This window comes from Malaclemys terrapin, chromosome 3 (assembly GCF_027887155.1).
Source record: "Malaclemys terrapin pileata isolate rMalTer1 chromosome 3, rMalTer1.hap1, whole genome shotgun sequence".
NCBI lineage: Eukaryota > Metazoa > Chordata > Testudines > Emydidae > Malaclemys > Malaclemys terrapin.
The window spans coordinates 23,912,043-23,937,769 of record NC_071507.1 but is presented as its reverse complement, the minus strand read 5'-3'; the positions used below and the strand labels follow the sequence as shown (position 1 = coordinate 23,937,769).

At 40.5% G+C, this 25,727-nt stretch overlaps 1 long non-coding RNA gene across 1 annotated transcript in view; it reads left to right on the top strand.

Annotated features, from left to right (window-relative positions):
- Positions 1 to 3,837: 3,837 nt before the first annotated feature.
- Positions 3,838 to 25,727, top strand: part of LOC128835142 (uncharacterized) — a 36,421-nt gene continuing 14,531 nt past the window's right edge. Inside the window, exons 1-2 of the long non-coding RNA XR_008444579.1 lie at positions 3,838 to 4,794; positions 8,758 to 8,846. This is a non-coding gene — a long non-coding RNA (uncharacterized LOC128835142). The remainder of the gene's footprint in view (positions 4,795 to 8,757; positions 8,847 to 25,727) is intronic.

The following is a 25,727-nucleotide window of genomic DNA, read 5'->3' as shown; positions in this document are numbered from 1 at the left end:
GGCCTTATCCTAGGAGTCAATTCCTAAAGTAACACAGCAGATCTGTTTCCTATACTCCTGGGTATTCTGGGTATTCCCAGACATTTAGGAATAAAGCAGTGGCATAATTAAACCATATCCAGTGTCTTCTGGCATAGCTGGACAATGACCTCACTTCACATTAAGCAATGGGGGTCACAGTCCGGCTTGTCAGAAAAGGAGTGTTGCTCCTTTGGAGGCTAGAAAGCCAGAGAGTTACTTGCTATGGCAGCTTCATATCAGGTCAGCCTGGGGCGGCTAATTCATCCTCCTCCCACCCTTTGCCCCAAGGGACCAGAAGAGTGGGGGAACTATTTATGTCCACACCAGTGCAGGAAAAAGCCCTCATACCTGGACCAAGTAGAGCAGCTCCCACCCTCCCACCCATGGAAGTGGTTAAAAATCAGGTTTCTCATGAGTCACTATGGGCATTAAGCTGGTCGCTCCTTTCACAGGGGACTAGGGATGAATTTTTTCCCCTCACCTTAGATTGGGCAAGGAGAGGTAGGTTTTCCTTCACCTGCCCACAACACAGTGGGGGCATAGTTGGGGCAAAAAAAAAATTAAACTGGGTTGACATTCCTGGCTTCAATACAGATGGCAGCTGTGCCACCCTTGCCCTGCAATCTTGGGAGCCTTAGGATATCTTGCTGAAAGAGTTTCCACCTGGGCTGCTCACAAACAGCTGTCCAGCATGCAAACCACATCCTGAGTGTGTGTGTGTGTGTAATTGTAGCCTGCCAACCACACCTGGGTTAGTGTGGCTGTCATCAACCTCTGTTATAGTTCAAGGTGACCCCAGAACATTTCCAACCTCAGATTTTCCCCCAGAAATGTATGTCCTATACTGCTCAGCCCTCTCCTGGACAATACAGTCCTTTATATCTTTAGTAGAAATCATACACACACACAACTTGCCACCCAAATGGAGTTCCCCAAATACTTCAATTTGAACAAGGTTAAACAAGAAAAATAAGTTTAACTACAAACAGATTTTAAGTGAGTACAAGTCATGAGTCATAAAAGTCAGAAATGGTTACAAAAAATAAAGATAAAGTTCTCACCACATGCTTTCAGACGTCTTACTGACCAAACTTCTTAGGTCAGGATCCCTTCTCCCAGTATCTAACAAAGGTTTTCTTTGCTGTTTCAGGTGCAGTCAATGTGATGGGTGGGCGGCGGGGGGCAGGAGGAATGTGTGTGCCTGGGTGTGTTAGTTCTTCCTTCTACTTCTAGTCCTTCCTTTTTATAGTTTCGGTCCCCCTCTTGAAAAAGTCTATGGAGAAGGATGTTCCCTGCTGCTTTTTTCTCACCTGTTTGGGCTTCCTTTATTTCCCTTCCTGCTTGATGACTCTGTTTACCGCTTAAATGCAAATTAAGCAGAGCACACATCCCTTTGTTTGAGACAGGCTTGTTTGCCAACCTCAGTTTGGAACATATGTTAATAACACCAAACAGTGGAGTCTTATAACATCATACACAATGTTGCCACACATTTTATCAGAACAGTGATTGACAGCAAATTATAAGTTTTCAAATAACTCACAAGGCATAATTTGTACAAAGATTGTTACAATAGCATGTAGGGTGTGAACACAGTGGTACATTCTGTCACACAGGGATTAGGCTATGATGTCACAACTCATCAGGTAAATTTGGGGTGGATGTCCAGCACAGGAACTCCATTGTGGAAGGGATATGGTGATCAGAAAATGGATTGTTAAAGGAAGTATTCTTTAAAAGAAAGAAAACAGGGATGTTTGGGGCTCCTATGACTGGTACAGGAGGGAGTCAACCTACTCCCCGCATCCCTCTTTTGGGGAAGAGGGGCAAGCTCCTAGCAGTGGGTTGGCTGGAGACCAGGAAGGACAAACGGGAACAGAGGGCAGCAGCCTTCCCCCAGGCATATGTAAATGATTATGGAATTACCTGCACTGTACACTTTTATCTTTCAGGTACTCCCAGACACTTAAGAATAAGGTTGCAGCCTAATTAGACTGGAAACTCTGGATGTGGTTTTTCTTCCAGCATAGTCAGAAAATGAGCTTTAACTCACTGAACGGCACTCCCTCCAGCCCTCACACCATTTTTGTGGCCCTTTTCTGCACTATCTTCAAGTCTTCAACATCCTTTTTGAAGTGTGAACATCAGAAGTGGCTGCAGTGTTCTAGCACTGGTCTCACCAAGGCCGTATACAGAGCTAAAGTCACCACACACTTACTGCTCCCTGTTAATACATTCAAGGATTGTATTAGCTCTTTTTACCACAGCATTGCACTGGGAGGTCATGTTGAGTTGCTAGTCCACTGTGACTAAATCCTAAATCCTTCTCTGTAGGTGTGTTCTGAGATATCGGAGTACATTTTTAGCTGAACGCTACCTTAATGCCATTGCCAGAAGATGACTGAATATTCTGGAGTTTCTCAACTGAAAACTCTGCAGATTACTACTACTCAGATGTCTGACTGTAGGCTGTGTGTAAATAACAATTTACATGTATAGAGTGCCCATTGTCCAGAGAGATCCCAAAGCAATTAAGAGATTCTAATTAGTGATCACTTCACCCACTGAAGAAATGCAGCCATCTCTGAGGTGCAATGGGGCAGTACCAATTCACAACAGCTTAGCTGCAGTAGCAAAGAACGCATACTTCATTGAAAATACAGGGAAGATTACTAGGTAGAATGGAAATATCCAGACATAACTTGGATAGTGGGCTAACCTTAAACTCTTAGGAAATGTGATAGGGAATCAAAAGGGGCCAAACCAAGGAAGAAACATGCACACAGAGTAAAGGAAGCAGAACCCCCTTTAGCCTCTGCAAAAATACCAGCCCACAAACCCTTTTATTCATTCCCCCTTCTCCCTCACATATAGGTTACTCCACATGGCCTACTTATATACTTGTTTCAAGGCAACTGTCATTCTCTGTCAATTAAGACAGGACAGGTACTGATCACAGATTATACCCAAATATATTAGCTCTTGCTTATTAAGCAGACCCCTCTTTCCCACCCACTTCCAGAATTCTGTTTTCTCATTGCAGTCCACTAGATCTATTTTTCAGCATGTTGAAACTTCTGTGAGCCCTTCTAGCATGTATTCCTCATTATAACTACAAACTCCAGAAGTTTCTCATTGAATCTTTCTAGCTACAATTGTCACACTTCACAACCAGAGAAACTGTGTCTCTCTCCAGTTTTCCAGAGAACCTAAGAAGTCCTTGGCAACTGTTTCTTTTCTTCTCTTCCCTTCCTGATTGTTTTCTGATTATTCCACTGCATTTTTCCAATCTTGGAAGAGTCCCACTCATCTTCTCAGAAACCATTCCAATGCACTAGTAATATTTGTGGATCAACAAACTAAGTGTGAGTGAAAAGGGCCCCATGGTTTATCTTGCCTGGACTCCCAGCTCCATTCCTCAGGGTGGTTTTTTTGCAGGAAATGGTCTTCCCCAACTGTGGGAAACCTATTTTTTCATGAACACTTGAGTAGAGAAAAAATGGAAGGGGTTCTATTTTTCAGTATTGAAGTCTTTCTAGGCCTATTCTTTAAGTTTTCCTGCTTATTGATAGTCCAACAAGATTACTACATAATACAATTTTCAAAAGCACCTGAATACCATTGAAAGCAAAAGGGTCTTAGGCCCCTAAGTGCTTTTGAAAATTTTACCTTAAGTTTCTCTTTTTTCTTGACTTGCTTTCAGCAACTAATTGGAATATACAGTTAACAATAAATATTGCAATCAATCTGTAAAGTCCCAGGAACAATAAAAATGACATGTTTGAATAGTAATGAGCCCAGAGAGGCTTCCTTGGACAAGTTTTTCTATTTCAAAAATCAGTGTAGACTCTTGACAAATTCCTAGATAGAGCAGTCTGAACACTCTAGTGAATACCGACGAAAGACTCAGGAACATTTCAGTGACTGAAACATAGAATTTACAGTTATGATTTGACCATTTTAATGCTGCTTTTTGTGAACATTCACAGGATCAAAACTTTGCTTTACAAATGTTCCAAATAATTACCAAATGGAATCCCTGTTGGGAGGGGGCATCACCTTAGAAATTCTCCCTGTGTTTTATGGTCATCCAAAGATGGACCAGAAGCAATATCATGTAACTTAGATGACCACTTACGGAGCTCCAGTGTCAGCTACAAATACAGAATACCCATAGGAAAGAGTTACACAGCAATCTATAAATCTACATATGTTTGCACAGAACATTTATCAAACAATTTCATACATCAAATAAGCCTGTCAGACTGCAGTCTGCTCATAATTTGTGAACAGGAACAAGGGCTAAATTCATTAAATAAATTGTTTGTTGTGAATTGTTCACCCAACTCCCCTCCGAGGTGCATTGCAAAGAAGTCGTGTAATGTCTGCTTTGCAGGCTATATAAAGACAGGCATTAAAAGGCTGCTTACACCTTTTCCCCTTGTTTCCATCCTTATGAATATTTTAAAACCGTGTCCAGTTCTCTGTGTTCTTCATGATTAAATGCTACTATTCCCTTAGTTCTCCATGAACTGGTATATTCTGATTGAAATAAACAACAGGTAACAGAAAAGACCCCACGGCATTATTAATTACCCTAACTGTCAATTATACGTTACCCACAGGAACAAGACAGATGGTAAGACAAACAGTGGTGAGATAGACTGGTATGGCTGACTGCTTCACACTCACCTTAGAAAGAAAGATGATACATCACTGTTAGTGTGAACTGAGAAAGGATGACCTTCTGTGACACATACAAGACATATTGAGGTAAGAAGTATTAATGACTGGACTTAAGTAGCCGAAACTTAAAAAACAGTAAAAATAGCAAACGGAAACATTTAAGCTTCAGGCCAAAACAGAGCATTATTTGAAAGGAATCAAAGAGGCATCCAAGTCTAAGGAAGGAAATGCATCCAGAACATATGGCAATTATTGCTACTCTGAAACACTATCTCAGTTCCCTACAGTGTCTAGTTACCTCATTCCCTTCATTTTGTTGTTTCCCAGTAGTAGAGAAGGACAGTATGTCAAAGTCTTCTAATTTCTTAAAAACTCTATTTGACAATAATTGGTGGCTTGGCATGAAGTTTCCGGATATCCTGTTGCCAAGATGATGTAATTTGAGAAGTTTAAAAGAGTATTAGCCAAAATTGTTGCCTCATTGGCCCAAGAAGCTAGCTAATATATGGAGCCTTGCAGGGTTTTCCTGAGGATGAGAAATCAGTGATACGAGTTAGGTATATTCTTGGTGCAATCTTGTTTATTAAAAAATTTACACTAAGTCTCATTTTCCTGAATACAGGAGAAACAAACAGCAGGCAGTTTCCTGTCTCAGAAATCCCCAAGTATGTCACTCCATTGAGCTCTGTGTCCAAGAAGATTTGGCTCTCTGCTTCCTTTCAGAGTCACACTCAACCCCTTCTCCTGGCTTTTTCATACCAACCCACCCACAGCTTGCTACCAATGACCTAGCACCTGCACTTGCACTCCAGGAAAACCCCTGGCAATCTAGCTGGGTTAGGTTTGGTCTGACCTGGCTATGTGGCTAGGCTTCTATTGTCTACAACTGTTACACTACATTAAGGGACTTAATTGTTGCTTCCACTGAACATGAAAGAGGACTTGGCACACCCTTAGCTTTAGCAGAGTCTGTGACTTTTTATGTTCAAAGGGTCCCTTGGTGGCAGCCATTAGTACCTGTTAGCATAACATTATGGTTGTCATAGTCCAAGTGCACCATGGGAGGAGATGATATAAGGAGCCCCCTCAGCTAGTACTTCCACACAAGAGGCTTCTATGATTTGGCTGCTTAAGCTCTATAAATGCAGGGGGTGCTGTTAACCCTGATGACTTGGACAATATGCTGTTTTACTAAACTTCCAGGGACCATTGTACCAGCCCCCTCGAGTAAAAAAACACCAGTGAACCCAGGTGATATCTGTATGCATAAATAGTTTGAGAATTTCAATGGAGAAAACCATCCCTTTTTTTACTTTAGTCAGAAGGAGCTCATTATAAATTACTCAAGAGCACCCAAGGAGGTGAGAATGCTTTCAATCACCTGCAAAAGGAATCCTTTGAAACAGAAAGTAGAGATAGGTGAACACCTCAAGTTGTCCATGAATAATCACAAATTTTTTGACTGTGCTCACACCCCTATAGTGCTTCCTCCCTCTGAATATTGTAGCAAACATTTACTAACAGTGGTGTTGGTAGAAGTACATTCTGATACACACATTCAAGAATATACATGGGAAGTGATTTTGAACTCATAATAGTTAGTATTCACACAAGAAACTAGATAGAGCAGACTTTTGTCTTTTAAGGAAATGAAACAATATCATTTGGCCTATACATCCACTCAAAAAACCTAACTGCCACACTTTACCACTTCTCCCCTTTTTCCAATGGAAAAACTGAAATGGAATGAAATTTCAAGGCAAAACAAATTACATTTAGAAATTCTGATTTGAAACAAGTAGTTCATTTAGAAATTTCTCATTGGAAGAGAAATTATGCCAACATCAATTTGCCAAAGAAAATATTTTCCTGGAAACCACATTTCAGTTCAGGTAAGCACTAATGATAACCCAAATCAAGTATGGGATATATTGGATCTATTTATCTTTAGCCACTGATGGATTTTAGGCAATAGGTAATTTAATTTTAAAAAGCAAACCCCACACAACAACTTTTCACAAGCAATTGGTAACTGAAGACAAATGATCCATTCTTTCTGCATTGAAATCTCTGAATCGATATTTAGAGACTTCAGCACAGAATGAGTTGATGATTTGTGTTTTATTATGAGCTATTCTGTACAGTTACTCTTCAGCAGCGGTTCTCAAACTTTTGTAGCGGTGACCCCTTTCACATAGGGGGAGGCTGACAGCTCATGACCCCCCATGTAATAACCTCGCGACCCCCTGAGGGGTCTCAACCCCCAGTTTGAGAACCCCGGTCTACAGTCTCTTAAGCAGCTGGAATAAAAGTGATAGGTGAAGTAGAAGCAATTTAATATCTTAGTATTCCTAACCCATTGGCTAAAATTTAGGTATTTTGAAAGACCTGGATTCCAACCCAGAGAAAGCACAGAGAAGAAAGAAAGCTAAAACACAAATTTGGACTCAATTTTTAACTATGTCAAATTTATACTTGGTGCAACTGAGAATTAGGTGGGTGGACGAGGAAAGGTGGTTCTAAGTCTCCTTTCTGTTCCTGCTGAACAGCCCTTGGCCTAACTTAGATTAGCCTCTGGGCCACTTTATTTTACCCTTGATCCAGCTACGTCCTCCAGTAGCTGAGAATCTAAGGGAGTCCATGCCCATCATCATAGACCTCCCAGATTTGATAGAAAAAAAGTTGAAATCATGTTACATTCCTAGGAACATCCTCACTGTATTTAACTGGTAGCGTAGTTCACCTGCCATGTCTATCTGTTCATCTACTGAATTTTCTTGATATTAATAATAGAAGGTGTCTCAAAATGTCCATTTGTACTACTGCGATATTTGAGATCCACTGTGCTTCTTCTAATAGTTCTTACATTTGGGAGTTTTCAATGAAGGGCCTGCAGCTCAGGACATTTTTAATTGACATTGGTCTACATACATATTGGTACATGTTCTTAGGAACTTAATCTGCATAATTGACTGAATGTTCACTGTCCAGGTTTATCTTTGGGATGCCCTGAAAGTAGAAGAAAGAAGTTTGCACAAGTTTAAAATTGTGAGCACTTGTGAAGATCTATGCTATTGTATTTCAGAAGTCTGACAAGACCTCCAAAAATGAACTAGATGGGTAATGTGATACATCTTAACAGACCAAGAGATAAGATGTAATATAATAGCTCTATAGCTCAAATGTCTTCTTCAGATGCTCAGTAGTTAGTAACCCGAGGTCAAAGAGATCTTTTGTACCTGGTTTTGTATCAGAATCCTCTGTTACTGACAAGTACCTTTCAAGCTATCTGAATCAGCAGTGCTGAAGCATGGAACACAGGTCAACATGCTGACTTGAAAAGGAGGCTGTCAGATATTGCTAAGTTCTATAGACCTGAAAAAAGCATCATAAATATGCCTTAGGTGACAAAGAAAGGGCTTTTCTTTTCACATGATGGAGGGTATGTGTTGGAGCTGGGGTACAATTTCCATCTTGATGAGATGCAGTAGCTTGATAAGAGTTAGCGCAAGGATACTAAAAATGGAGTGTAGCCATGGCAGTGTGACTGGCAGGAGGGATAGTAGCCCTGAGTACTTGCCTAGGGTTTCTGAGAGGCATGTACTTGGTAGCAGACATCCCCTTTGTATGTAAATATTGCCTATAAAGGGATTTTTGAAGTTTTGTTTAGCAGCATTCTTCTTTGAAATCCAGCCCTTTTAAACCTTTAAGTGAACATTAGTATTTGTGACAACTGATGGATTATCCACAGTAACGACTGAAGCTGTCTATTCACAGAAAGATATAGCAGAAAGGCAGCTTCCTTGACCTGCCTGGCCTGGTATAGGAAGCTTCTGTCTGGTGTAACAATGCAAGCTTCTTCCCTGCTCCAGTGGCTGCTGTTGCCTCTCATATGGCTAGTATGTGCCTGCACACATCACTAGATCAGCCACTCTAAGTTGAAATTTTCAAATTTATTTTGGAAACAAGAAGCTAGTTACCTAGTTACTACATGATTCCAGAAGCTGGAGCTGAAATCATATGACAATGCCTATTTTCATATTTGCCCAGGGAAGTGTCCAAACCCAGCTGAAGGAGAACTAATCCTGTGGAGCCCAGCAGAGCAGCAGGATCATATATGAACATCTGCAAAATCTATTGTGAGCAGAGTCTCATTTTGGCATCTGAAATGGGTGGAGCTAGGCTTGTGGATGAGGACTGGGAAGGGAAGATATTTTTCCCCCTCCGAGTCCAGATTGGGAATATCAATAAGGTTGTCAATTAGCATCAGTTCTGATGGTTTGGGGTAAGGTGTGCAGTGTGGGAGGGGGTTGGGACACCTCTTCAGACAGCAGAACCAACCACTTGTTTCACGTAGATTCTAAAACCACCATTAGCTAATAATGACTTTGCTAATAACAACAACAGATCAGTCAATATGCGAATGGAGCTAAATGTGGCCCAATAAATGTAATCTGCAACTAAAAGTCACAAAAGCAGGACTGATGCAGAGGCATGTTTCAACCAATTTAATATCTATTGCAAAATGTTGGTTACTTTATGCCCACAATTAGTCCAAATGGTGAAAAAAATAGTTGAGTGTACCTTATCACAAAAAGAATAATAAACAGAAGCATTAAAGTAATGTATGAATATTAATTGGAGCTACTTAATAGAGGTATGGGTAATTGTAAAAACAATATGCAGGTACTTTAATTTTTGGATAGCAGTGGTGGGTTCTACTGCACTGAACAATACACTGATTTATGCATAAAATAACTGACTAAAGTCCATCTTTATAAAGGCTTTTCAAAAGTTTCCACAGTTCCATAAACCAGGCAGCTGTAACCTATGAAAAGGCAATTTTTAAAAGAATCATGCTAGTGATTTTGTTTTCTAGAGCTAACACTATCTGAATGGTTATTTTATATACCAAAGTTTGTAACTGAGAGCACAGACACAATACATTACAAATGCGGAGTTCCAGCTGAAATGGTTCATGTATCACCAAATCTATGATACACCTAAAGCTTTCAGAGGGGATGTTAACACACTGACAAAAAAAAAATATATCAACCTTTGACTTTTTAATTATCTTGTTAGCCTGCTGTGAACTGAGCTGAGTGAAATATCCAAAATGAAAGGGGCTTTGATTTTCGGTTGAAATGCATGTTTTAGATTTTGCTCCATAGTCACATAGGACTTCCAATTTCACAAAGTTCTGAAATTCAGTGAAAACACCAAAATATCAGCTGTCAAAATGTTTTTGACGTTCGGATCAATAAGCCAGTTTAAAACAATTATTTTCTGGTGTGAATTTTGAAAGAGGCATTAGAGGAGGCATATGCTTCTCCCACACATGCACAAATTTTGGTCTAGCGGATGAAATTTAGGGCTGAGAGTCTGGATGTACTGAGTTCTATTTCCATCTCTGTTATTAGCTTGGGCTTTAATATCCTGCAGTTGTGCAACAATTTACAAACATGCATGCAAATAATTGGAATATTAACAATGGAACAATGTAGTTCTTTTGCTGTAATTCCATATAAATGTATACCTGATATCATCAGATCACTCTTGCAGTATTGTAAGCCTTGAAAACAGAGCGAACATGGTTTATCACCAAAACGTTAAGAAATTGCCTGCTTCTATTACATACTATTATTATAATATACTACATCAAAGCCCTGTTTCATTTCCTCCCCTGTTGCTGCCACTCTCCCCTTCTCAATTTACTTCTAAGATGAATATAAAGCGGTTTTCTTTATCAAGTCACTTAGGTAAAGACCCTCAGCCTGTGTAAATTGTCAAGCTCCATTGACATTATGTCAATTTATAGCAGCTGAGGATCTGTTCCTTAGAGTGCTTGGAGACACAGCACTATACCATATTCCATTACTGTAAACTCTGCCACATAAATGAAGAGAAAAGTGGCAATGGAAAGAAATGAGGGAACAGAGAAATAAACTTTCCTTGAACTTTGTAACCAAATTTAACCTCTTTTGCCATTCATAATAGCTGGGCTTCCATGCTACTGTATTAATGAAACACTCTAGTCCAAAACTCTGCTCTCAGTTACACCTGGGCAACTTTGCTGAAAGCAATGGTTTGCACTTTACTGAGCAGAATTTGGCCCACTTAATTCAGCAATATACTGTTTACATTTAATGCTACAGGTGGCACTTCATGAAACAACATATAGGAGGGCCAGAAAAACCCTTTTGTTTTCTGTAAACTTGCTGTAGACCATTTCTGGTAGAAAAGGGTGAGTTTGGCTTTTTGCAGATGACCGATACTGCATTTTTTCAGTTCCCGGGATGTGAAAGGCTCCGGATCAGGGCCACCCAGAGGATACAGGGGACCTGGGGCAAAGCGGGGGAGCTGTGGCGCTTGTACTCACCCAACGGTGATCTGGGTCTTCAGCGGCATTTCGGTGGGCCAGGGCTCACGGGGGATTTTGGCGGCGGGGGGCCCTTCAGTGCTGCCAAAGACATGGAGCGATTGAAGGGCCCCCCGCTGCCAAAGACCCGGACCACCGCCGGGCCAGGACTCGTGGGGCCCCTGCGGGGCCCAGGGCAAATTCACACACACACACACACACACACACCCTGGGCAGCCCTGCAGTGGGTCAGAATCTGATCACATTTACATCAATATAGCTCCAGTGGAGTTACTCCAGATTTACACTGGTATAATTCATCAGAATCTGGCCTAGTAATCTCTTTTGTCAAACTACAGGATTTCAGAAGAGAAGAGTTTGCTGATATATTGCCTTACTTGGGATTTGAAAAGCACTATTCTTTACTTGTGTATAGGTTCATGCTGGTTTTTTGTTTGTTTGTTTTTTGGGGGCTATTCCAGTAGCTGTCAGGCATTTATTATATGTTCAAACATTCTGCCCCAGATAAAAATATCTTGTCAGAAGGATATTATAGCAAGTAGTTTATTCACTTCAGCTCAATCACAAATTTTGTAGCCTTCATAGAATGAGAACAGTGATCACAGCTTTTTCCTTTCATCCTAGAAGTAATTGACTGTTACATTTTATGGGATACTAGGTACATTTGAGCAGAGGAGACAAACATTATCTTTTCTCTCATGCATTGAAAATGTATCCAGAATAAGGCAAGGCATTTAAAGCAGACTAACTATTATTGATTCAGTCCATGTGTGGATACTTTTTTCCTCTAGAATAGGAGTGCCTTATTCTGAATTAGTTTACTCTAAAATGGAATAAAACAATTAAGAATAGGTACTTTTATTCCAGAAGAAGCATTCACATATGGAGCTAATCCAGAATAGTTCTCCAGACAGACAAGCCCTAACAGGTAGGCATCACATATGATAAGAAAAATTTAGAGAAGCCAAAATGAGCCTCACACTACACTACTGTTCAACTGTATCATATTGTCAAATCGGTGCTTGTATCAAATTCTACTATATAGTTTGATATAATATAAAACTGTTTATGTAGAATATGCACATCTAAGTGAAAAAAGAAATCCCTCAAAATTGCACTTTGTTAAATCATTCTAAAATAGAATAGTTGTTTCTGAAGTTTTTCACAAAACACTTCTGAAAAATTTGAAGTTTTGTTTTTTCGGTTGTCTTTTCCTTATTCCCTTCTTTTTCTTTTGATCAGTGAATGCAACAGAATGAAAGATGTCCTGCAAATTTAGAAGACACTTAAAAAAACAACAACCTAATCCACTGTATGAATATAGGAAGAGACTTACTTTTTTCAAAAGTGTGATTTTTTTGGTAATAGCTTAATTTTAATACATTGTCTGTATGTGTACTGCCCAGCAGATTTGTTAAGATTTCTTAATTAATACAAAATTATGCACCCAGGCTTCCTAAAAAGTACCTGTGTATTTCCAAAGCTCTCCCCTGTATTTCATGGGAGCCAAAATTCTCCATATTAGCACCAATGACGTTGTTCTCAGGCTTTTCTATGCAATCAATTTCCTATTGGACCAGAACTTGATAATCAGCTGAAGAATCCACAGTGTGTTTCTTGACAGACATGTAATAGTTTTTAAAATATTTTTTCTATTACCTGCCAATTTTACTTAGGGTTGCCAAAAGATTGTAACAGAGCTCCATGCACCTATTTATCCAAGTTAGTTTCCCAATACACCTTGAAAATCAGAGCAAATAAAAATGAATGGAGAAAGTATGGACTGCAAGGATATGTTGTTCTCATCTATTTGTCTTCTTAGCTTCATCTTCATGTAGGCACAGAAACATTGTGTGATTCAAATGTAAAGGAAATGGAAAAATATCAGATAGTCTTAAGCAAAACAAATTACATTACGGAATAACCTCTATAACAGATGATACTTGTGCAGCACAACAGCAAGAGTCTTTACATATAAAATCACTGAAATAGTTCAGTGTGTGACATTATCACTTCCACTACATTTGAAGACTTTTTGTGCAACAAGATATTATATGAAATTCTACATGGATCTCTATTCTTCAACTCCTTGAGTTTCTGAGAAAGAATCGAGAGATCCAACAATTATATTTAAGATATAATGCTTGCCACTTGTACAATCCATTTTGAGGATTTTGTACATTTATTTTAGCTACCACAGTAGAATCACAATGACAACAAGGCTGGAGACTACACTTTTGATGTTGTGTTACAACACATTTGTCCAGGGTTCAGCTAAAGAAGCATTAGAGTGATTTGTATTTTTTTTGAGTGAGACTCATTCATTATGCTGTTTGACTAATGGAAAAAATGCATTGAAAGGGATCAAGACTATTGAAAACTGGGCAATCCAAGGGTAGAGTCAAACATTTGGGCTCTATAGGATGCCAATATTTTTTCCAGCCTGCTTGTGAAAAGAATAGCTACTGTACAGGAGTTTTGACAAGCTTGACATTAGCTGAGAAGATAAGCTCCTATCTTCCAAGCTGATGAAGATATATGGCCAAATTCTGACTTCTGTGTGCAACCCATCAGAGTTTTGTAGATTAAACACAGCTACATCAAGATTGCAAATGATTTAAATTCAAAAGAGATTCATTCTCTCTTCACACTTATTTTTAAATCAAAATAAATTAACTCGAGAGCCACCTATCAGAAGGTTCTAGGTACCCTAGAACATTAACAATACAATTTAAATCTCAGTGGCATTAAAATGGTCAGTTTAGCAGCAACTCAGCTAGCCTGGCTTTTTCAACCTTTCTTCATCTAAGAAGCAGACCTTCTTAGAAGCAGACCCTCAGCCCTTCCCAAGAGTCCTGTCAGATAGATGTCATTTGCAGTATGCCTGGAAGGTCATCAAATCCAGGCTATTTCAGAGCAAAGTACATGTATCCAGCAAGGCCCAAACCCCAGCTCCAGCACATAGCCTGAGCAACTGGACTGCGTAATGGGAAATTCCTTGGGGGGTGTGCAGCAGAGGTGAAAGTAAGCCGGTCCGGGCCAGTAGTGCATACCAGCAAGATCCAGTACACAGCTAACCATATCGACCAATCATCTTGATTTAAAGGTAAATCTTCCGGCTGAGGCCACACCCCTCCCCAGGACTCCGGCGTACCGGTAAGTCCTTTAACTTACTTCTGTCCCTGCCTAGATGTCATGATTAATAATAATAAAAAAATTGTACAATACCTAGCAGCACCAACTGCAACTAGAGCCCCATTGTACACATGTATATAATAGATAGTCCCTGGCCAAAAGAGCTTATGACCTTAATAGATAAGACAGAGGGTGGGAGAAAGGAAGTTCTATTAGCCCATTTTATAGACAGAACTCAAACACAGATTAAGTTACTTGCCAGAAGTGGGAACTTAAATCAGATTTACAGAGGTGCAGCCTGGTGCTTTAACCACAAGCCCAATCAGTGACAAGATTATGTAATTTTAAAATATTACATACAATTTAATACGCTATACACTTTAGGAGTCCCAAAATATGTAGAAAAAACAGCACTTCCAGTTCTCTGCCTCTACAATTGCTGATCACTTGTGTGCCAGCAGTCACTCCCTCTGCCATGCAGACTAAGATTTGGACTGCTGAAAGATAGGGACAGGTTCTTTTAAACTAATCATTCTGCAAAAACCTCTTTTCTTTTTTGTGAAATAGTGATTAGTTTAAAGCAACCTTCCCTGTTTCCAGCAATGTCTGTTTCCATGACAGCAGGAGCAGCAGCCAGCAGCTTCGTTATCAGAAGAACTAATAAATTTCAGAGGCAAACTGCTAGAAATTACTTTTTTTTTTTTCAAATTCACCTTCAGACCTGAACGAGCCAACAGGCACCTGAAGTCTATAGCAGTTTAAGTTTAACAATCAAAGTGTTTTCCTTTAATTTATTTTACTTATCTAGGTATAATGGTTTGATACAGCTTAAAATGTAAGTGACTAACAATTCCTGACCCATGTGGCTAGACTGTGGTGGAACCTGCTCCATCTAGTTAGATGCCTAACCTGCTATAACCTGCTTCCATAGGGCTACACTGTCATTTAACAACAGCCTGTAGCAGCAGGTGGAATGGAGATGTACCATCTGAAGGGGAGGAATACATGCATCTCAGGAGGCACAGTTCTTCCCCAGTTCTCTGCAGGGGTGATACACTAGATGGGATGGGCATGTCACAGGGGTGGGAACAATGCTGAGGAAAAGCATGGATTCACCCTTGCCCCAATGAAATATCCAGAGGCTGGGTATTTGTCACTGTTAGAGTTCCCTGGTTCTTGTGTGACTTTTGACTTTTACAGGACCTAAGAATATGCTTTAAGCTAAGTGTGTGCCTAAGTGTTTTGATGAATGAGGGTGGTTTGTATGAATCAAGGCCCAGGAGCATAAGAAACATGATTATGCAGGAGCACAAGGAGGTAGCAAAGGCTTGTTATACAATATCCCATCTCGTTTTGCATATAGGCAAAATTCTAGCCTTTCATATCAAAGATTTGTCAGATCTTTCTCCAGCACACGTGCAAACAATTTAATCCAGATCTCCCAAGTGGTATTACACTAATGTGTTTTATAGATTTAAGAGGGAAGATTTATAGTATGTGCATTTTGAACTAAATTAGGCCTTTCAGCACTATGATGCTCAAATGTGTATAATCTCAAACACCTAAAACTGTTCTTATTATCTCTTTAGTATCTTCCAGGTTGAGTCACTTTTTGGATGTACATTTTGTTACTAGGCTATTGATTCAGTGGTTAACAAATTGATTTTGTGTACTATTATAACTGATTAAGTGGTATTTACAATGCTGTGAAAAGCAACAGAAGAAAAAATAGGTTCTCACAAGTTCTGAATTAACTGTGAAACCTAGGCATTATCCCTTGTGCTGTCTTAATTATCTTAATGTCAACCTGTATTACAGCAGACTAATGTATGTTGTGTGTATATTCCAGGGATATCAATAAGATTTCAATACTTAGGAGAAACTAAAAGCAATTTTCAGATGTCTAAATGGGAGGTACAAGGAATATCTCTAGATAAAGAAACAAAATGGGGAAAGTTCCATATGAGAATGCTAAATTCTAGTAATCTGTTTGCTAGGAATGAATAATTTTGTTTGTGGTTGATCAAACCACATTTGTCATCATATCAAAGATGATCAAGTCAACATTGGCTATGTCTACACTACCACTTATGTCAGTATAATTTATGTTGCTCATGTTTATGTAAAAACCACCCCCCTGAGCAACATAAGTTACACTGACATAAGCACCAGTGTAGACAGTGCTATGTTGGTGGGAGAAGCTCTCCCACCAACATAACTACCGCTGCTCATGAGGGCTGGAGTAATTAAACTGGAGAGATCTCTCCCATCAGCTTACAGCAGCTACATTAGAGAGCTTACAACAGCGCAGCTGCATCAGTGCACCAATGCAGCTGTGCTGCTGTACACTCTCTAGTGTAGCCATAGCCTTTGTGCCTGGGCTAGACCATTTTCATATTACTTTTGTGAGGCAGTCCTAAATGAGGAAGGCAGCCCACAGAACTGCCATTCTTTTCTGCCTTTATCTCCTGATGGCGCAGCAAACCTCCACAGCCTGTCCTCAGCTCTGTTGCTGTGGTCATGCTACCCTTCACTGCTGAACACCCAAGAGCCAGTAAATAACTATTTGTCAGGTCCCAGTCACCCACTATTCCTTGCAGTACATTTGACTCACCAACTAATCTTGTTGTCTGGCTGATCACTCTATATAGTGAATGTTCTGCCTACTGAGTGACCAGCTGTTAAGTTAATTGCTCAAGTGATTCTTTCTTCAACATCATGATTGCTTGATTTATGTCCACCTCCAATCCCTCCACCAGGTCCCTCAACCCAGCCCCATCCCAACTATCATCTCTTTCATCCCTTCTTTCTCCTTTCCCCTTATACTCTTACACCTCTGTGGCTTGTTCCCCACAAATACAAGCATGATCTGGTATCCCTCCCCCTAAAAATTTGACCCATAATACCTTCCTCTCCTGGCTCCATATCTGCATGGCAGAAGGAGTGACTGCTGGCACACAAGTGATCAGCAATTGTCAGAGGCAGAGGACTGGAAGTGCTGTTTTCTACATATTTTGGGGCTCCTAAAGTGTATAGTGTATTAAATTGTATGTAATATTTTAAAATTACATAATCTTGTCATGGGATGGGCTTGTGGTTAAAGCACCAGGCTGCACCTCTGTAAACCTGATTTAAGTTCCCACTTCTGGCAAGTAATTTAATGTGTTTGAGTTCTGTCTATAAAATGGGCTAATAGAACTTCCTTTCTCCCACACTGGCTCCACATTGTGTCCTCCTGTCAATATAGAATGCAACTACAAAGATGATCTTCCTTGATGGCTGACTTGACCATGTCACCCCTCTTTGAATCTTTCCAGTAATTCCTCCTCTATTTCATCAATTTCAAGTTTGTCTTTGCATTTAGGCCCTTCACAACTCTGTTCCTCCTTACTTAGCCACGTCTTGCATTCTTATACCCTTCCCTATGCCAAGGACACCAGTCACAATGACCCATTTCTCCTCTTCTCCTACAATGGTCTCAACACTTCCACACCACTTCCCCATGAGTAGACTCTTTCCCTGAGAGAGTCTGTAAGGGTCACTACCCTCTTCTCATTCAAATCCTTCTTAAAGACCTAATTCCACTGCAGTTCCTAGAAGAAATTACCCAATTAATAATAGTTAGGGAGAGGTCTAGACTACAAGTGTGTGTCAGTCATTCTCGTCACCCCTTTCCCTATATGTTATGAATAGGTCTTCCACCCTTCCTATATTTGTGAACTCTTGTAAGAATGTTTACTTTTGTCTATACAGTGTGATGTATTGAAAACCATGTTAAAATTGTAAGCTTCCACTTGAAATCTCAGGGTCTTTTCCTGGTCCTGCATGCAGGCTAGAAGGCTCTGTAGGAAAGCTTGTGATCAGGACCAACAGCAGTCAGTCTGCAGAAAGACACGCTACAGTAAGCTGGGGTGAGTTGTGCCTCAATTTTAGTGAGCAGCCTGCTTGGTGTCTGTTTTGGGGTTCTTGTGCATTATCATTTTTAATTCTAAGAAATAAACCTTCTAGCAAGAATATTTATGAGGTTTTTTTTGGCGGGGGGAGGTCTAACTTCTGTTCGTATGCTGTGAACATGACATATAGCTCCATGCACATTTTGACCATAATAAATACTAAGTTATGGGACTTTGTATTGCAGTATGAGCTGCAAACTCCAGTCATGGATCAAGTATCAGGGGGGTAGCCGTGTTAGTCTGAATTTGTAAAAAGCAACAGAGGGGCCTGTGGCACCTTTAAGACTAACAGAAGTATTGGGAGCATAAGCTTTCGTGGGTAAGAGGTTCTTACCCACAAAAGCTTATGCTCCCAATACTTCTGTTAGTCTTAAAGGTGCCACAGGCCCCTCTGTTGCTTTTTACAGTCATGGACCAGTACCCCATTCTGCTAAGCACTGTATGAACACAGAACAAAAAGATGCTTCCTGCCGCAAAGAACAGATAGCCCAAATAACGGGTACAATAATAATAAAGGGCAGTTCATCCGTAAATGCCATCGGATCATGGGGATAAGTGTTCTTAAAAAGGTAATTGCTTAGTTCTATTAGAAAAAGAAACAAAACAAAATAAAATAGCATGAAAGACCCTGAGCAGGGTTTCTAAACGAGGGAAGGTGCCCTCTCTGGAATTTTGTCTTAATAGTTCAGTAATTTAAAAAAAATAATTGGATTCAAGTTCCTTATTTAAATCACTAAGTTAAAATTATTACATAATACTATAGGAGTATTTGTCAATTTAAAATAGCTAAGGCCAAATGGGTGCCTTTTTGAGGCTCAACCTTTATTTGAATCTTTATTGGTCCATTTAAAAAGGCCTGCTGAAGGCAATATACTTATGAGCGCATGAGAGAGAAATAAAGAAGGTGGTGGAATGAGACAGCTTGTCATCGTCTAATCTAATCAATTAGATGGACTAATGAGACCTGCAGAAAGACTATATGGGGCAGGGGTGGAGACTGGTATATGACTTGTGAAGCCCTTTGAGGGATATAGCTGCTAACTTTTAAACCACCAGAGAGGTTAAGAATCTGTCTCAGTTTCCTAGGCTCATACTGCGTTGTCTGCATATTCATCTATTTAGGGGTTATGCATACAGTTAGCAAGGACTCAAAGAAGTCAAAGCCACCTATATTTCATTTCATAAAGTACAGCACCTCTACAGCAGCAAACTCCATTTCATTCACCAAATGCTTAATAAAATGACTGCAGAGAATATGTGCTAAACAGGAATAATTATAATTCATTTTACAACCATCATGTTCTCAGGTTTAGACATTAAAAGAACAAATAAAATGTTTAAAGGGTATTATCTCCAGTCAATAAGCAGCATGCAATTCACTCAATTTGCTTAAACTTTGTGGAACAGTCTAGAATTTTAATAAATTGAAGTATCTGTGCAGCAGCTATTCATTTTGGAGTGTTTTTACCAAGCTGGACTTTTGCTACTGACACTGAGCCATCTCCACAGAGATACAAGGCCCAACCTAAGATACCAGGGCAGCCCTATTTGCAATGGCAGAATAGCTGCGGCAGGAGGTGACATGCAAATAACGTAGATGGTCACATCCACTCAAATATCCACCCCCTCCAGACGTGAAGCATGCAGCAACCCCTTGGCTCCACCCTCTAGCCCAGGCCTTGGAGCAGGACCCAAGGGGGGCATTGGGAGCATGCTGCTGAGCTGGTGCTTGGCCCTCCTCATCCCACTTGGCAGTGGAGGGGGATGACTGGCCCCTTTATTCATGTATTTACATTGAATACATTTAATAAAGAATGATGTTTATGTTATGGCCACCCTAATGGGCAATGCACCAAGAAATGAACCAGCCACCACTGGAGCTAAAAGTATGAGCGGCCACACCTAAAGCTCTGAAGATGAGGGGTTTAACGATTCATCCTCCGTAGACTGGCACAGAGGGTTACACTCACCAGTGGGTTACACTAACAATCGTAGAAATGTCAGTGCAGCAATTCACTACAGTCATATTCAGAGGCCAGTACCTGAGCCCAAGTACCTTGGGGATTGTGCTGGATTGCGGGTGGGAAATGGTTGCTTGGAGACAGGGTGTCTGATGCTGTATACCAGGCTGACTGTGCTTCTCATCTCCCCGGTCCTCTCTCCTTGCCTGACAACTCAGTGCTGAGACAGTGCAGCTTGCCAGCTCCTCAGCCTCGCACGAGGATTATTCCCCTATACCAGAGCTGAGCTGTGTGTGTGAATGGATGGAAAGAGAGCCACTGTGGATGAGCTTGGACACAATAGGGTGGAAGTTATTACTCCAGGATGGGGCAATAGTCACTCCTTCTGAGTCCCCTTTGTCCCACCTTTTTGTGTATAGCTGATGAGTGAGGTGAGACCCAGCCTGCATTTCATTGGGAGCAATTTAAAAGGCTGTTTCAGTCTGTGGGGTGCAAGAATAGAAAAGGCGTTGAGCAGTTGATATAAAAAAGTCAGTGGGTATGGCTTCCTGCAGCCCAGACTCCAGGGTGAGAATTGGCTGAATAGATCTCCCATGTCTTTCCCATAAGCCTTCAGAATCCCTGTACTCTTGCCTCATCATTGTTTAGGATACCAAATGAATCAGTCACTGCAGCTCCTAATGCCTCAGAAGGACTTGCTACCATCTTATTCCCAGCAGTAGGTATGTTTGACAGGATGTAATCTGCTTTCCAGTTATAGCATGGGACCCATCTACACCATCAGAAATATTCAGCCAACTCATTACTGTGTGTTCTCTAATGAAAACACAAACTCATTGTATGTTTGTTATCCATCAACATTTATCATCAATGCAAATGTTAATTGAGATAGTTCATTGCTCACTGCTGTATGTGAGCATTAGAATAAGAATTCACACTTAGCTCTAGAAATATATACATTTATATCTCATTATATTTCACTACTGTAGCAAATGCTGCATACTCAAGGAAACTTCAAGTACTTTATTAGTCATTAAAGGAGTTTTTAGGGTGCCCCCCCAAAACTTGGGATTTCTGCTAGCCCAACTTTTTCTTGTGTCAGCCAGTTAAATAATTGGGAATTTGATAGTAAGTAGAGTATTACAATATTCCATTTTGTAATATTACTTGAATAGCAGCAATAACTGGTGAATTAGAACAGCCTATAGTACTTAGAAGGTTTGAGAATGCTTCACTTGCAGACAACAAGTATGTGATATTTTCCAAGAATCTAGGTATGTTGCTCTAATTATTTCACATTATAATTAATATGATCAGTTTTCCTTTAGCTACTAATGCAGTAGGTCATTAGCAGTGTGAATGTGTTTATGCTCAATTAGAATGGTAGCTAATGTTTAAGTGCATATTTCAGGTGGACCTAAGTATTAAAGGTTGCCAGCTCCTGATACACTGGAGCAACTTTTCAAAGCCCCAAGGGATCTAACTAACAGAGAAAGATTAACTGCTTGAAATTGAAGAGTATGATTGGCAGATATGACTAACAGTTCACATATGAATATTAGCACATTGGAGCAGAAGGAATGAGAGCCTGAGACTTTTCATGCACGGGGACGAAGTTTGCAATAACTTTACTAAGGGTATGTTTACACTGCAACAGGGAGCGTGCTTCCCAGATGGGATGGACAGACAAACGCTAGCTAGCATGCTGAAAGCAGTGTAGCTGGGGTAGTATGGGCAGTAGCTTGGGCTAACTGCTTGAGTACAAACCCACCTCAAAGTATGCTGAGACTAGCCCCAGTTACTGCCCACACTACCAGGGCTACATGGCTATTTTTAGCATGCCGGCTTGAGCAGAGCTAGTGCTGTCTGCCTACCAAGCTGGGAGGTATGCTCCCAGTTGCAGTGTAGACAAACCCTACAGGGCAAGCCACGACTGTGGTTTCTGCTTTGCCTGAACGTGAATGTTTTGAGACATGTAAATACGAGTTCAGTAGGTTTTTTAAACCGCTCTGCCCCCCCCCCCCCCAAAAAAAAACACATACACAGTTCTAACACCAAAATGGAGCTTGGGGTAGGAAGACAAAATTTAGGATGGAAATAGCTGTCACTGAGAAGTGCCTTTGAGCACTCTAGTGAAAGCTTTCTTTTGACTGAGTTGTCAGCCTTTGTCTTGCATCTGAAGAAGTGAGGTTCTTACCCACGAAAGCTTATGCTCCCAATACTTCTGCTAGTCTTAAAGGTGCCACAGGACCCTCTGTTGCTTTTTACAGCCTCTGAAAGACCATATAATTGGGACAGTTGTTAGCATTGTTAAGCCACATTCAAAAAGAATATAGCTCGCACTGAACATGTATTGATGGCTAATGTAGCTGCACTGTGGAAAAAAATAAATGACATATAGAGTGAATGAAGGATTTGGTTTCCCTCACATGAACAACAAGAAGATGACTCCTCATCGTAGTTCACATCCTAAGGGTTAGATTGTGGCTTTTAAGCCACTGGCCACACACCTCTCCTCCCAGAGGAATTCTAGCTGACTCAGCCAGAATTCTTTCTGGGGCTCTAGCACAGTGAATGGTGGAGAGGCAGCTCCACCATCCATAGAGAATCTGTAGCATGTGCCTCCTTAATTACCAGGATGTATTGTGTATTTAGTCCCTGTCCTCACTTCACACACTTTTTTGTTCTCTTTCCTGAGCTTAATTCTATTAGCTGGGAGCAATGCTGCTGTTCCCTGGTGTGATCACTCCCCAGTGCTCTTCCCCTTTCCAGTGGCCTAGAATGAGGGGGAAAGCTCCTTGAAAATTAATGCAGGACCAGATACACTGTACCCCTAAAGGCTAAATTTATAATGCTTTACGCAGTAAATTGATCTCATCCAATGTCCTAGCATTAGATCATATGATAAGAATTCCACTGGACTGAAATGTTTTCAGTTATCTCATTTAGTGTGACTTAAATAAGGTTAAAGCATCTCATACTGCTCTATTAATGTGATCATTTTGCATTAAGATAATAGCTACTAACAATTTTGAATTTAATCTGTAGAAAGGTAGAGACTATATGAAGCAAATATATACAGTATAATTCTCTTAGCAGTATTTCTCAACATTATTCTTGGTATCTACCTAGAAGGCCACATTATAGATCAAATTCTGCCCATTACTATGCTCCTGCAACTCCCTTGAGATCTGACTAATGGTATCCAGCAGTAATACTATACATTTCACAAAAATCTTGATAGATGACAATTTTATAGGGTGCTTTGACAATGCACAATACAATTCTTAATGACTGGTGGCACCAGAGCTAGGCAAACTGTTTGCCATGGACAGTTTTTTGGATGAATTTAGCTCTTTTCTCTTTGTAGATTATTTGTGAAGCAACTTCAGTTAATCTTTTTACAAGTTATTCAACCAATGCTTCATGCAAAAGCATTTCAACTTAGGGATCTTTTGTAAGTTATTTACTGCCATTGCTGCTCCATTATTCATTGTTTGCACTGTATGATTTGTCAGCTAAGTCACATGGCAAGACTGCTGCTCCTTGAGTGGGTGAATGAAATTTTTATAATCAGAAGCACATAAAAAGAACATTCACACAGACACTTATTCGCATGAATAGTCACAATGGTCCCAGTGTGACTACTCAGTTCAGTACATCTTTTCATGAGTGTTTATAAACCTTCATTTGTGCAAACAAGTTGCTCATCTGCTTGCACTGAAGAGCGTTCAGAGCATTTATCCAAGTGAATGTCCACAAATACTTTTCCCCAGCATTTACTGATCTGTCTGAAAAGTTTCACAGAAAATGAGTGTAAATACCAGAGCAATAAATATCAGGAGACAATCCTGCAACTCAGTGGCCAAGATGTTCTTGGGATATGAAAAGACTGTGTGAGAAGCCACTCAGAACTCTCAGCTCTACATTGTCCTCCTGGAACTATTCCCCTTCCCCTGAATTACAGGCATCCCCTTTAAGAATACAAGAAACTCCCACTGACGGCACGGATGGGATAGACAGCTTTTGAGGCATCTCTCGCTTCCTGATAATACTTGGATTTACTTAACTGACAGGCCTACGATATGGAATAGCTTCTACTCAGTTAAAACAATATTACTGAGCTGCTGGCTAGGGATAGGTATACTTAATACAGTAGTTTCATGTCTTATTGGATTCTGTACAAACATTTTCCATGCTTTTATTCTATGTGGCTTCTCATCTTGATTTGCCTTTTGGGTTTACAAAACACAGTAAGAACTGTTGAATTTCACCTTAAAAATGATAAATTGCAAATCTCTCATTGTTTCGGTACAAAACCATGAATAGCCACAGTTTGCAGAAATCTTAAGAAACTTTTCTGAATTTCACGTTTCCATCAACATCTGGAACCAATCAAGTACTGTGTAGCTTTGGATTTCATTGGAAACATTGTGCATTGTTCTACTGCTTTTATTTTCCTTCCTCCGCTCACTCTCCCCCCCCCCCCCCCACACACATACATTTAGGAACCACATGGAATTATGATATTCATGTGTTATTCTGATCTATGAAAGAGAAGCAGGCAAACTAAAAACAGTGTAAAGGTTGTGTCAGACTTACCATCTCAGAGCTGTCTGGCATTTCAGCAACTCTGCCTTGCTCTCTCTCTCAGGATTTCAGTAGTTTGGTATGGTGGTGACTAGGTTAGTTCCAATCCTTCTGAGGTACCAGTGTCCCAAACAAATAATAACCAATAAAGTAATTGTAATCAATGTATCTTCCACCCTTCCTGGGCTCCTCTGCGGTCTTACTCTTCTTCCACAGCAGTGGCTACCAGGGCTTCCCCACTCAAGTCCCTCAGCAAACCCCACAAACCAGACAAAAATAAAACTAAGCAATTTCTGCCTGTTTTAGCATCTCCCTCTTCTCCACCCTTTTGCACAGCAGGGCTGCCTCCCCGGAGTCTGAATCCTTTCTGAAGGCCCACCACAGAAGCTAACTCTATTCCTGTAGCTTTCCCTCAGTCCTCCCTCTATATGGTTCCTGTCAGGCCAATCCCACGGACAGGGAACTCCAGACCACCACTTTCCTATCTCTCCTTCCTCCAACTGCTCTGAAGTCCTTCCTTTTAACTCCTGCCTAAGCCATACACACCCTCCAGATGTAGCAAATTGGAGCTAAAAGAGCTCTTAGGCTCTAGTTAACCTGATCTTGGCTGGTGTGGGATTTATACACCCCACCACAGGCTGCAGTATCATGTAGGGTGCAACTTTAGAGGTCAAATACAGTCCAAAAAGCATTGAAAGTAGTCATTCCTGAATACACAATGCGTGAAAGCCTACTTCAGCTGTGATACCTACAAATTACTACCATCTGAGATGACTAGGCTGGCAATCACTTGTGACTTCTTTAACTACTATGACTGCATGCTTATGTAAACATATCCATCTTTATGGTTACATCATCCCCCGCCCCCCACATCACCCTGACCTACCCCTAGTATCTGTTGCTCTTGGTATCTGTTTGTCTGATTTTTGCACTTTGTCATAGTCCTAGACCAGTGGTGGGCAACCTGTGGCCTATCAGGGTAATCCACTGGCGGGCTTCCAG